The sequence below is a fragment of the Nothobranchius furzeri genome, chromosome 5 (genome assembly GCF_043380555.1).
Source record: "Nothobranchius furzeri strain GRZ-AD chromosome 5, NfurGRZ-RIMD1, whole genome shotgun sequence".
In the NCBI taxonomy this organism is placed as follows: Eukaryota; Metazoa; Chordata; class Actinopteri; order Cyprinodontiformes; family Nothobranchiidae; genus Nothobranchius; species Nothobranchius furzeri.
In genome coordinates, this window is record NC_091745.1 from 46334155 (window position 1) to 46347795 (window position 13641).

A 13641-nucleotide genomic window follows, 5' to 3' on the forward strand; every position below is an offset into this window, starting at 1 on the left:
GCAAACAGAATTGAAGTCTGAATGCTGGTAACAAGCCTTACAGATTTACTCTCAGGTGGAGCATTAAAGCGTCTGCTTTTAATGTCACACCTGATACTTAAAACTTTATTGTTGTTGTTTTTGAATGCTTTGTAATTCCGACCAGACACGGTGTCAGAAGTGAAAGAGAAAGGAAAAGACAAAAGGTGGGGCGAAGGGGGGAAGGGGGTGGGGGTGGGGGTACACAAAAATAAACAATAATTAACAAGAGTATGCTTCTAGACCTGCAGAAAGAGAAAGAATAGAAGAAAAAAATGGGACACACAGCAATACATCAGGAGCAAGCTATCACTGTGTCAACCTGATGATGAAATATAAAATCAACATTGTTTAACTGAACAATCACACAATAATAAATCATAGTGCATGTAGTGGCAACGACAGCCTTAAGACAAGTGTTTAACGTGCCCAAGCCCATACTTTTGAGAGCACAATGTGAGCACCTGTGTGTGTACACGTGCTTGTTTTTGTAAGGTTTCTCTACAGGAGTGTCCAATAGAGTGTGAGGGACCACAGATCCGCCCCCCAAAGATGTGTAGGAGACGGGGGGAGCTCCAAGTCCCAGAGATCCAGGCGCTGCCCCAGAACACAGGAACCCCGAGGAGACTGCAACCAGAAAGGCCCCCGCCCCCCTCGAGAGGCACAGAGGGTCGCCCCGGGGGGCCACAACCAGCAGCCGGCAGAGTCCCTGGAGACATCAGCGGCAAGCCCACAGGCCCGCCCGCAGCCTCCCACCCCCTAGCCGGCCGAGCCTGGGACCCAGGGGTGATCACCCCCACCGGGGACCCAGCAGAGCCCTGGGACCCAGACCCCACCACGCAGCCACCGGGATTGACCAGGCAGGTGCCAAAGATCTTAAACCCCCTGACCCGGGAGCCACGAACACCCAGGCAGACCAAGGCACCACACCCCACACCAGGTGTGGCAGGGGGAGGGGGGACGAAGATCTATATCATCAAAAGAAGTTCCAGGAGAGGGGAGGAGTCAAAGGCCCCACCTGACATATACAGTCATACACAAACACAGTCACACACTCCCTCCCTCATGCTCACACATGCACATACAACCAAAGACTTACAAAAATGCATGCCGGACGCCCACTCATGCTCCCCATACACACCCTATTCACTCTGGTCCCGGTACTGCTGCACATGGGGTACAACCATTACCGGTTCCCAGAGTTCAACCCTTTCTGCTGGGGTGCTGATGAGCAGGCTCCCCCGCCCAACCGCTGAGCACAGCAACCCACTACCCCAACTACTACTACTTAAATATTCTTCATTTTAAATAAATTAAAAAGTTAAACAATAGTTAAAAATAACATGAATTCTAATGATTAACATATTAAATGAAACAGCTGATGTTGTATTTAATTATTCTTCAGTGCCAGGAGGTGAAGTTGACCCCCATGAGCGGGTGGATTTAACGTGGGTCAAAAGGGCATTTGTTGTTTAATGTTTTTGCTGTGTTTACATGTTGTTTCAAATCTGTTAACATGTTTGTGTGTTTTTAATATGGATCCAACACAGTCAGCAGCCCACTCACAGAGGGAACATGAAAAGCCAAGTTGGCTCCATGTGAGACACATCGATGTAAAATGAAAATATTGATTTTTCTTTTGTTTTCTGCATCACCAGTTATGTTGATTTTTCCTTGCAGTTCCATTTCAACTCATACAAAAGTAAAACTACCAGTAGAAACTGTAATAAACATGAATTGTAATGTGTGATATTAGGACAACACAGTTTATCATGAAACTGTTGTTGATGCACAAACTCACATAACCTGGATTTATGAATGAAAACATATATAAACAAACAAAATGCTGTTTGTGTGTCCTTGACCTTATACCCAAGTGTAACAGATCGGTTTCCTGCCCCGTAGACGTATCCATTCATCCCCAGCCACAGTTACCTTAGCCACCCCTCTGCACCAGTCCTTCACATACTTCTTATTTGGTTCAAGCATTTTCTGAAGTATTTCTTTGTTCATAGCTTTGTTTATTCTCCCAGCCTTCAGTTTTAGTCCTGTTTTCTATTTAGTGTGTTCGGTTTTCCGCTTATCCAGCCCCATGTTTTACTTTGGTCCTTGGTCAGCCTTTGTTAGCTCTTCCCTGCTTCATGTATTCTTTCAGCATTTAACTCTGGTGTCTTATTGGTGTCTGAATCTTATTGTTTCATCAGGTTCAGTTCGGTCCTCTTGTTTTTTGTGTTGCCTCCCATCCCTCAGTTACAATAGAATAGAATAGAACAACTTTATTGTCTTCATTCGGAAAAAGGAATGCCTTCTCTATGTCAGGGATGAGGTCCTGCCCCAAGTGGAGGAGTTTAAGTATCTCGGGGTCTTGTTCACGAGTGAGGGAAAACTGGAGCGTGAGATCGACAGGCGGATCGGTGCTGCATCTGCAGTGATGCGGGCGTTGTACCGGTCTGTTGTGGTGAAGAGAGAGCTGAGTCAGAAGGCAAAGCTCTCGATTCACCAGTCGTTCTACGTTCCTACCCTCACCTATGGTCATGAGCTTTGGGTAGTGACCGAAAGAACGACATCACGGATACAAGCGGCCAAAATGAGTTTTTTCCGAAGAGTGGCTGAGCTCTCCCTTAGAGACAGGGTGGGAAGCTCGGCCATTTGGGAGGGGCTCGGAGTAGAACCGCTGCTCCTCCACATCGAGAGGAGCCAGTTGAGGTGGCTCAGACATCTGGTGAGGATGCCTGGACGCCTCCCTGGTGAGGTTTTCTGGGCACGTCCAACCGGGAGGAGACCTAAAGGTAGACCCAGGAGGGGACTATGTCTCTCACCTGGCCAGGGAATGCCTTGGGATTCCCCTGGAGGAGCTGGCCCAAGTGACTGGTGAGAGGGAAGTCTGGGCCTCTCGCCTTAGGCTACTGCCCCCGCGATCTTACTCCGGAAAAGCGGATGAAAATGGATGGATGGATGGATGGATGGATGGATGGATGGGTGGAACTTTGTCTGGCACCAAGCGGTTACAGAAATGTGTCTTTCAACAGGGCTCATCATCATCCACCTCATCATTCACACTTTCATAGAACAGTAAATACAATAAAAATCATAAATAAACTAAAAACACAGATATAAGCTTAAAAGCCGTCAAACCAAAGATGCAACTATGTGCTTAAAACACATAAAATCATTTGTGGGTTTTTGAAGTTCTGTGTTTGTCGAGGGCTGTGATTGCTGATGGGATGAATGATTTCTTATGGACTGCTGTTTTGGACGATGGGATTCTGTATCTCCTGCCTGATGGGAGAAGACTGAAGGAATGGTGGAGGGGATGAGAAGGTTCCTCTGTGGTCAGTGTGGCTTTCCTGATCATAGAGCGCTCGTACAGAAGGGAGAGGGGGTTTGTAGTGAACCCATCTTTTAGCCTGCTTGATGTGTGATCCATTGCAGTTATTTTTGTGCTTACATGTGAGAACGTTTTACCAGGATGGAATGCTAAACGTTAAAATAGATTCTATTCTATTCATGGCCACCAGGGCCATGTCATCTGCATATCTTGAAGGCTGATTTCCTGCCCTGCTACAGGTGATGTCATCAGTGTAACTGGAGAAAAGCATTGGGGTAAAACACTGCCTTGTGGGAGGCCTGTGTTTAAAACCAGCCTACTTGACATACAACATTTAAAAATACCTGTTGTGGTCTGTCCTTTTAAAACTCCCTTATCCATGAAGTCAAGGCTGGGTGTAGCTGTAAGTCCAACAGACAGTGCAGCAGAGTGTTAACTTGTCTCACCTGTCTTGTCTCACCTGTCTTCCATCAGTATTCAGTCATCAGTGTCCCTGCTCCCTTTGTCTCCACCCAATGCAGTATTTAAACTCAGTCCTGTCGATAGCTCCTGGTTGGTTCCTTGTGTTTGCATCCTTGGGTATTCATCTCCCTGTCCCTGTTCCCCTCCCTGTCTCTGTCCCTGCTCCTGCTCCTGTCCCAATCCCTGTCCCTGCTCCTGCCCCTGTCCATGCTCCTCTCCCTGTCCCTGCTCCTGCTCCTGCTCCTCTCCCAGTCCCTGCTCCTGTCCCAATCCCTGTCCCTGCTCCTGCCCCTGTCCATGCTCCTCTCCCTGTCCCTGCTCCTGCTCCTGCTCCTCTCCCAGTCCCTGCTCCTGTCCCAATCCCTGTCCATGCCCCTGCCCCTGTCCATGCTCCTGCTTCTCTCCCTGTCCCTGTCCCTGCCCCTGTCCATGCTCCTCTCCCTGCCCCTGTCCATGCTCCTGCTTCTCTCCCTGTCCCTGCTCCTGCTTCTCTCCCTGTCCCTGCCCCTGTCCATGCTCCTCTCCCTGCCCCTGTCCCTGCTCCTGCTTCTCTCCCTGTCCCTGCCCCTGTCCATGCTCCTCTCCCTGTCCCTGCTCTTGCTCCAGCTTCTCTCCCTGTCCCTGCCCCTGTCCCTGTTTCTGTCCCTGCTCCTGTCCATGCTCCTGCTTCTCTCCCTGTCCCTGTCCCTGCCCCTGTCCATGCTCCTCTCCCTGTCCCTGCTCCTGCTCCTGCTTCTCTCCCTGTCCCTGTCCCTGCCCCTGCTCCTGTCCATGCTCCTCTCCCTGTCCCTGCTCCTGCTCTTGCTTCTCTCCCTGTCACTGCTCCTGCTCCTGCTTCTCTCCCTGTCCTTGCTCCTGCTCCTGCTTCTCTCCCTGTCCCTGCCCCTGTCCATGCTCCTCTCCCTGCCCCTGTCCATGCTCCTGCTTCTCTCCCTGCTCCTGCTCCTGCTTCTCTCCCTGTCCCTGTCCCTGCCCCTGTCCATTCTCCTCTCCATGTCCCTGCTCCTGCTCCTGCTTCTCTCCCTGTCCCTGCTCTTGCTCCTGCTTCTCTCCCTGTCCCTGCTCTTGCTCCTGCTTCTCTCCCTGTCCCTGCCCCTGTCCCTGTCCCTGCTTCTGTCCCTGCTCTTGCTCCTGCTTCTCTCCCAGTCCCTGCCCCTGTCCCTGTCCCTGTTTCTGTCCCTTCCCCTGTCCATGCTCCTGCTTCTCTCCCTGTCCCTGCTCCTGCTCCTGCTTCTCTCCCTGTCCCTGCCCCTGTCCCTGTTTCTGTCCCTGCTCCTGTCCCTGCTCTTGCTCCTGCTTCTCTCCCTGTCCCTGCCCCTGTCCCTGTCCCTGTTTTTGTCCCTGCCCCTGTCCATGCTCCTGCTTCTCTCCCTGTCCCTGCCCCTGCCCCTGTCCCTGTTTCTGTCCCTGCTCCTGTCCCTGCTCCTGTCCCTGTCCCTGCTCCTGTCCCTGTCCCTGCTCCTGCTCCTGCTTCTCTCCCTGTCCCTGCTCCTGCTCCACAAGTTTAAAATAAACTTTTGGATTGTTGAATCTATCTGGCTGCTTCCTGGATCTACCTGCATGTTGGATCCTGCTACAAAAACAATTTCACGACAAAGGTTTTAGCTGAATTCACATCTTTAAAGCAAAATAACTCTGAAGACTCACCTAAAAGGAAGCAGCAAATGGCACTATTACCAGATGCTCATGCTAATGAGTTTATCCATTTTTTCATTTTAATGACAGCATATGCTTTTCCTTCTGCCAATGAATTATGGAGCACCTCCCTGTCATCTTCACTAAACAGCAGTGCAAAACCTCCTCTGGCACGTAGCCTTGCATTACACCACTGTGCAAACATGACACAACAATACCTAAAGAACTAAACAAACACTAAAACAAGACAGGAGTAAAAGCCCTCAGATGGAACAGAACATCTTATTTCCCACGAGGCCAGGGCTTGAATTGACCAAATGCTAAATTGGTGCAACTGCTGCTAAAGATTTTTATAGTGGAGTTTGTGTTCCTACGTGTTCCACATGAACTGCTCTAAGAAGCTCAAGACCATGAGATACTCAAACCAGTCTGGGATCTTTCAGGAGTTGTGAGAATGCTCATGGTTTAAATCAAGGTCTGGAGAAAAGGAACAGCCCACGGCTGTGGTATTAGCATACCAACCCTGTTATGAACAGCATGCACTTCTCTGCTTTGCAAACACACAGAAAACTCAAGCATGAATGTTTTAATAAACATGCCCATAAGCAAAGTGTTGCTCATTTCTGCCTCTAATCCAAAGCCAGCCATGCGTGGCTCCAATCTGCTCTTTGCTGTAATCACGTCCAGATATTAAGTCAATAAATCATTGGAAACGTGTAACCTAATTTATGCAAGACTATGATGAATCTGTTGTCCTCTGGGCCTCGTCACGGTAGTGCAGTGTTAGGCGCTCGGACCACGAACAAACACTTCCACGTCTGAATCTTCACCTTGAATTATCCCAAAGCAGTCAAGGCACTTTAATCACAAATCTCATGAGATGTTTGACCATTAAACTGGAGAAATCCAGTTAATCAGAACAATGTGCCTGAATGGCAATAATGCACAATGCCCCACTTCTAAATCAACTAGTGTAATGTTTTCATCTGAAGAAGTGCTTGCATCTGAAAATGTAACACAAACATGAAAACGTTCTCGCCATCCTCAGTGAAAGGTTCACTCAAACTCACCAAGTTAGTGCATGAAACCATTTTTAGGTTTCTACTTCAAAACAACCCAAAGTCAACACTGGTGAAGTGACGGTTCCGGTCCACAGTCCCTGCTGATTTTTACCAGCACACACTCAGTGTGGAAAACCCGACCGACCACATCTCTGAGGTGCTGTGCTGGCCTGGGATCTGAAGAGAGTGCAGGGAAGTGAAGCAAATTAAAATCAATGTCATGCCCCTGGAACCATTTGGGAGGATGAGTGCGCGGTGACAAGGTTTGTTATCCTGCTGGAAGTACCCGCTTGAAAACGTGCAGACTGTGGCAATGAAAAGGTGGACTAGGTCAGCAAAGGTATTGTGGTGTGTGAGAGGCACTCTGATGGTATTAGTGTGTGTGTGTGTGTGTGTGTGTGTGTGTGGGGGGGGGGGGGGTGTCTACCACAACATGACATTTCCAGTTACAGTCACTTAGCAAGATGACTGCTCTGAAGTGATTTGCTTTACTTTTACTATAATCTCATGTACTTCAACAGTCTTGGTATCAATCAGGCTGAAGTATCAGCAAATCCATAACATGTCCTTGTTGTTCATGGCTGTGAGAGTGCAAGCTCTTTATTTATTCTTCAATCTGCCAGCTTCATCTAAAGACACGAGGTTCCAATGCTGCCGAATACCAAATAGCTCGTCACTGGGTTTTGATGTGTTTGCATGTGAAGACTAAATTCCTGCACACTCCTGACTCACTGACATCTACGGTTCTGATAGTGCTTCAGCTGTGAGCCACCACCAGGTTACTAGCATGTTTAAAAAGTGAGGGGCTTTGCTTTGGGTCATAGGTGTATCCCTTTTCTTTCTTCTGTCAGTTTGATGTTCTACAAAACTTTGTACCAAACCCTCATCATTTATTTATAGCTGAACTACTTCCCAGCTTGCCGGCTTCCGGGGAGTGGTTACAGGTTTTGTTTATTCTCTAGTCCAGGCCATTTGCCATTTTTATTTATTTTCTAGTTTTGTGAGAATACATAATTGTAGTCATAAAAAGTATTTGTGTTTTTATCGTAAACTACCAGTGGGAGGTTATACAAGCGTAAATGCTGATAAGCACAGGAGTAACATGGCAACACGTACTGCAGTATCCAAAATGAGCATTACAGTATTTACGCTTTAAAAACATCGTCTTAATGTAATCCCAGCAGGGTATGTGTCTTTCAGTTGTGTTGGCTGAACAGCTTGTTACATTTAATACAACAGAGTGTCCTGTTATTATATTAAATATCAGAATACCTTAACTTAGAGTCTTTAACCCTTTAACGTGCTGCTGGAGCCCATTTCAGCATCTGTCTTATTAAGTGTTCACTGAACATGAATAGGAGGAAAAAAGTTTAAACAAGGGGCTTCTGGAGTGACAATTTTAAACATAATTACTGCACACTATGACTGAAATACATAATATGAAGATATTTCTTCAAGTAAATTTGAGAAAATGCTAAAGCAGGTCATTGAAAAAATGCCTGTAAACTTTAACAACCAATGGAACTGCAGGAGCTGAGAGGAAGGCTGTTATCTGTCTGTGACTGTTCCTGTGTTGCAGAACACACACACACACACACACACACACACACACACACACACACACACACACACAAAGCAGCCTCACAGACGACTATGAGCTGTTAAAATGTTGTTTTTTTGTTACTGTGTCTTATTGAACCTTTTAAAACATCCTTCAGCTGACATGTTGACATTTCCCCGGTGCTATGAAACTTCTTTAAGCAGTTCTTATTTTATGTTTATATCACTTCGTTTTGTGAAGTAAACCGATGACTAAGACTTGTGTGATGCATCTTCATTAAAAACAAGTTTACAACTATATGTAAAATCCTTGAAAATGTTTAAATAAGATAATATTACAGCCCTTGTTGTCAGACTGTAACACAGAATACTCTGGTACAGTTTTAGTACTTTAATAGTACTTAACCCTACTTCCTCATGAACATTTAGCTTTGGTTCCAGCAACACTTTAGTGATGCATTTATGGTGAAACATGGATTCTGAGTTTTACACATTTTGGACAATATATCTGAACCTTGGAAACTCCTCAACTTACAGGAATTGTTATAGATGTCAGTAGAAAGCACATGAATTTTCAGTTTCACATCATCAGTAACATATACAGCCAAGTTTAGTTCTATGGCCACATTGTGGTTTCTTGGTAGATATTCCATTAAGATATAAACGTTATAGTCGTTATCTGAATGAATCTATAATTACTTGAAGAGACGAACTAGTAGTAGCACATTACATGTTGCTGCAAGTGAAATCATGCTGAATGTTTGATAATGAGGTAGGATATTTAACCAACCCATTTGAATCATATTTTTGTTAAATGCTCCACTATAAGTTTTTGCTGCACTCTGCGTCTGTTATCTTTATGACTTTAACTACTGTGATAAATTCTGTTAACAACAAGGACACATGCTGCAGACACCATCCTTACAATACAGCAAGAAGGAGGAACGTTCTCAGAAAGTCTCTTCAAGTCTGTGTCTACTCTCCTTCTGGCATTTGATCTTTAATCAAGTGAAATAATAAACATTGTCCAATGCATTATTGAATGTGTCACAAGTAATTTATGGATTTCATAAAACTTGTTTGTACCAGGCAAGCAAATGAAACCCCTAACACAGAACCCATAACTGCGTTTCATCCGTCTGACCTTGCAGCAACTCGGACAGAAAAGGTAAAAGACAAATAGTTTATTCTTTCAAGAACATGTCAAACGCAGCTATTTGTGCTGCATTGTTCTGTGTTCCAGAAACCCATCTGTTGGAAAACATTTACCTACTAAGAGTTTGTTCATCTGAAGTAAACTTTTACCTCTGAAGCTGCTCTAATAAACTCCATGAACACAAAGAAGTTTACAAATGTACATTTCCGAAGGTAAAAGGCCAGCTGCTAAGAACACAAACTTCATCTATAATCTACCAGTCATCGACTCACCACTGCTGTAAGTGATGCAGGCAGTGAGGAGGGAGTGTCATAGCTGCACACGTACATCTCATCAGCCAATTACATGGTGGCAACTCAGTGCATTTAGGCATGTTGACATGGACAAGGCGATCCACTGCAGTTCAAACTGAGCTTCAGAATGGGGAAGAAAGGTGATTCAGGGGACTTCCAGATCCAGTCTGACAAAATGGTGATGGCGAATCAACTGTACATGGTAGTGGTGGGCAAACAACAGAGAATGTGGCATTGCCAAGTGATGAAGCATCAGGAAAAATGAACACGAGAGACTAGAGAAGTACTGGGTCTCAAAATAGAACTTGAAAAAGTCTGGAGAGTGAGGACATCGATGGTGCCCCTGGTCACCGGGACACTCGGGGCAGTGACCCCCCAAACTGGAGGAGTGGCTAAAGCAGATCCTAGGAAAAACATCAGACATCTCAGTCCAGGAAAGTGCAGCTCTAGGAACAGCTGAGATACTGCTGAACCCTCAAGATCCCAGGCCTCTGGTGGAGGACCCGAGCTTGGAAGGATGAGACCTCCCACAGAAGGTGAGCACACACAAGTGGCATGAATAGGACACAATAACCAGATAAGTATTCATGTTTCAGGTAATAATAGCTGAGGGGGAAACGGACAAAGCACAGAACATTTAAAAAATGCCTTTCCTCCTCCCGAGTGCTTATACATGTGAGGTGATTCATCTCTGTGACATCTGAAGTTACCGTGTTGAAGTAAATGGTCCTTGTTCTCTTGAAAGATTCACAGTGGCTGGGATGTAAGGAAGCCATTGAAGTAAAAAATAAAAAATAATAAAAATGTTGAAAAGCAAAGACCTGCAGCAAAGCGTGACTTCTGAGGACACCAGGGTTAAACCGGGATGAACTGGAAAGACATTCTGACCCACAGCCAGTAGTAATGTGTTCCTTAAAGGCAGTGGCTCAAAGGCACTCACAGCGCAGACAATAGTGAGAAGTACAAAAACAGGAGGCATGTGTTTGTTCTTCTGGATATGAATTATGGAAAAGTTACCCGTCATCTTTGCTCTTGCGGCAGCACCGGTCCTCTGAGATTCTGAACCGAGACAGCACACACAGTCCTCATTTACAAAAACCAAAGGGCCTATACGACAGCGCAGGCGTATATATTTTTAATGACCCATTATCGCAGAGCGATTGTATTAGTCCTTTTGGCAGCAGGTGTGTGACTGCATCTTGGCATCGGCTGCAGGCGGTCCATTAGGCTTCTGTCCTGGGTAATTCCTCCTCTAGTCGGACGGAAAGCTGCACATATTGGTCACAGAACGAAAAAAGGTTACACAGAAAGCGCGTGCACAGCCGCTCCAGTCCAACCCTCACTCTCTTTTTCTTGTTCCACCTGGGTCTTCATTATTATATTTACTTGTTATTTCTTAAAATGTCATGGCGTACTCTCCAGAGTTGCGTCTGACATCTAACGCGGGGCGATGCTCTGACATCATAATTGAAAAGTGCAGATTGTCGGAACCACTTAGAGTTGTCACTCAAATATTTATTTTATTTTTGGACGCTTAAATTGAACAAAAGCAGAATCACAAATGTGAGATGTGAATGAGTCTGTGGCGCACCTTAGCAAAAAAAAGCACCGAGTTCGAGGAGAGCTCCCCGTTCATGTCAGGTTAATCTCACTGTTGGATGTGTGTGCATTATGAAGTGATGAAGACAGACGAAGGAGTGTTACTCTGCATGCGTTCCGGTTGCTTCAGGCATCATCTCACTCCTCGGCAAACATTGCTGATGAGTCAACAGCGAACCTCCAGGGTCAGTGTTTTTATGATAGCTCTCAGTGGTGCTCCGTTTCTTATTCCTCTTCGTCTCATTTCCTTTCCGGCTCATTATAAATCTCTCACTCATTATGATGCTCTCCCCTCTAACTCGTTCAGCAGAGATGAAGCTATGTGCCTCTTTCTTTTGCTTAGACCTCTTGCAGTCTCAACAGACTCGCGCTCACTCATTTTATGTCCGTCTTGTTACAGCCGAGATTTATTACAGCAATCAGTCAGTGCTCCCGTCTTGCCTCCTGACACATTCTGCAGCAGCCATTATGCATATGTTGTTGTTATGGACATGTACGCCAAAGCTATGAAAAGCCTCGGGCAGACAAACAAAAGGTGAATAAATGTTGTGTCTATAAAATCAAGTTCACCTTGACTCATTAGGCCAATCCTTCTGTTGAGACGTGTGCGAAATGCAACTTTTGCAAATTTAACAAGAAATTTAAAGATCTTCTAAAAGTTTTCCTCTGATCTGAAGGACCCTGTTAAATTTAGGCCAGGAAACGTCTTCTCATACGTATATAATTAAACATCTGCAGAGTGCAACAAAGTAATAATCATCAGTGAGTTTTCATTTTGACTTCAGTCAAATAAAAGCTTTAAGGAATCATTTCAGTTTTAATGAGCATCTGGGAACCAAACAGTGGGTTTTCAAATAATATTCATTTTTAATTATCTTTGGGGTGAGCACCACTAAGTAGGTCTGCGGATATTTCAAACTGGTTCCAAATCAGGAAATGAAAAACATTTGCTGCATTCTGCTAATTGGGAGAGTTTAGCGCACCTCTGAAGACGACAACAATCGTGAAAATGACTGAACTAAATAAACAATGACTTTAGCCTGAGAACAACCACAGACCAAAGAACTGGGATTACTTAGAAGAAGTTTGTTCATTCACTTGAACTCCTTTTTTCTGGTTTTCTCTTTGTGTTAAAGACGTTGCAGACGCTGCATGGGTGGCATCTGGTGCCAATAAAAACAAAACACATACTTACAGCCACGCCAAAGGCAAAGGTCGTACGTTCTGTGAATAATTCATTCATTTATGAAAAACAGCAACAACTAAACCCATTTATGAGGAAACAGTTGAACGTAAAAGGCTGAGATTTGTGATCTCGATTTGAACGATGAAGAGCAGAAGGCGCTGCACACAGTCAGTGGAACTGCAGAGGATTAATAAAGTGATGACTCTTAAATGAATGTATGGATTTAGCTTTAGCTAAACTGTAAACACAGCATGCTGGAAGCACAGCTCATGCAACACAACTGCAATGGTTATTGACTGGAAATCATTCTTTAAAAATCCCCATAAAAGGCAAACGCAAAGGGTTTGACCTTAAAACCAGGTTGTGAATAAATATAAAGAATCATGAGACCACCTCAAAGATAAAGTGAGATTATATGTAAGAGATTATAAAATAGCACACAACAGTTTGATCAGTGTGAACGTCTGCTCAGATGTAGAGTCACGATAGACCCCGCCCATCCAGCCTATTCACCCTGCTTCCTTCAGGCAGAAGGCTGAACTGGCTTCATCACATAGATGTGATGTGTCTGTCTGAGGATGGAGAATCACAATTTGGAGTCTTATCTCCTGATATTTGGACATGTCCCCTCTGATTGGTCAGATTAGCCAGCTGAAGCAGATTTCATGTTTTTATATTTTAGTTTAATTGATTATTTTCTGTAAAACATTGTATGTCTCTAAAGATGTTTGGATTTGGTTGTTTCTAAGCAGCATTTTAGTTGATTTACTCTGTTCACCTCACGTGGACTCACACTGGCTAAACAAACAAGGTAAAAAAAACATCGGTCCTTATATTTTAACAGTTTACCAACAAATGCAGCTATAAAAGAAGAAAAAAGCCACTGCTGAGACCTGGAACCTGCACGTCAGCCCAGCACTCTGACTATCGAGCGTGCCATCACCAGTCGCCTAAACCACACCGCCTGTGCTGGCCGGGGAGGCAGGTTTCAGACAGAGACTAGCTTCCGAGAGAGGAGCAGGGCCTGTCGATGAGACTAGTTTCCATTGACACATTACATGATCTTCAAAATAAAATTCTAAATTTGCAACTGAAACAGGAAAATGCATGAATGCAGCCAAAAAAGGGTTTCTTTGGGGGTTTTTTTCACGAGGAAATTATAAAAATATCACATGGTACAAAGCGCCAAAAAGTGGCTTTTCCATGATAAGTTTGGACTGATCACAGGAAAAATCTAAAAGGAAAAAAGAAAAGTGAATTTATTTATTAAAATCTTGTTAAGGTTTAGTAGATCTAATCATTCTTTATATTAGTTGTACTTTTAACACATTTAAGACTTTTTG

The 13641-nt window shown here is 44.8% G+C and overlaps 1 protein-coding gene across 6 annotated transcripts in view; it reads right to left on the minus strand.

Annotated features, from left to right (window-relative positions):
- Positions 1 to 13641, minus strand: part of LOC107378702 (CUB and sushi domain-containing protein 3) — a 434947-nt gene that overhangs the window by 207574 nt on the left and 213732 nt on the right. The window lies entirely within an intron of this gene.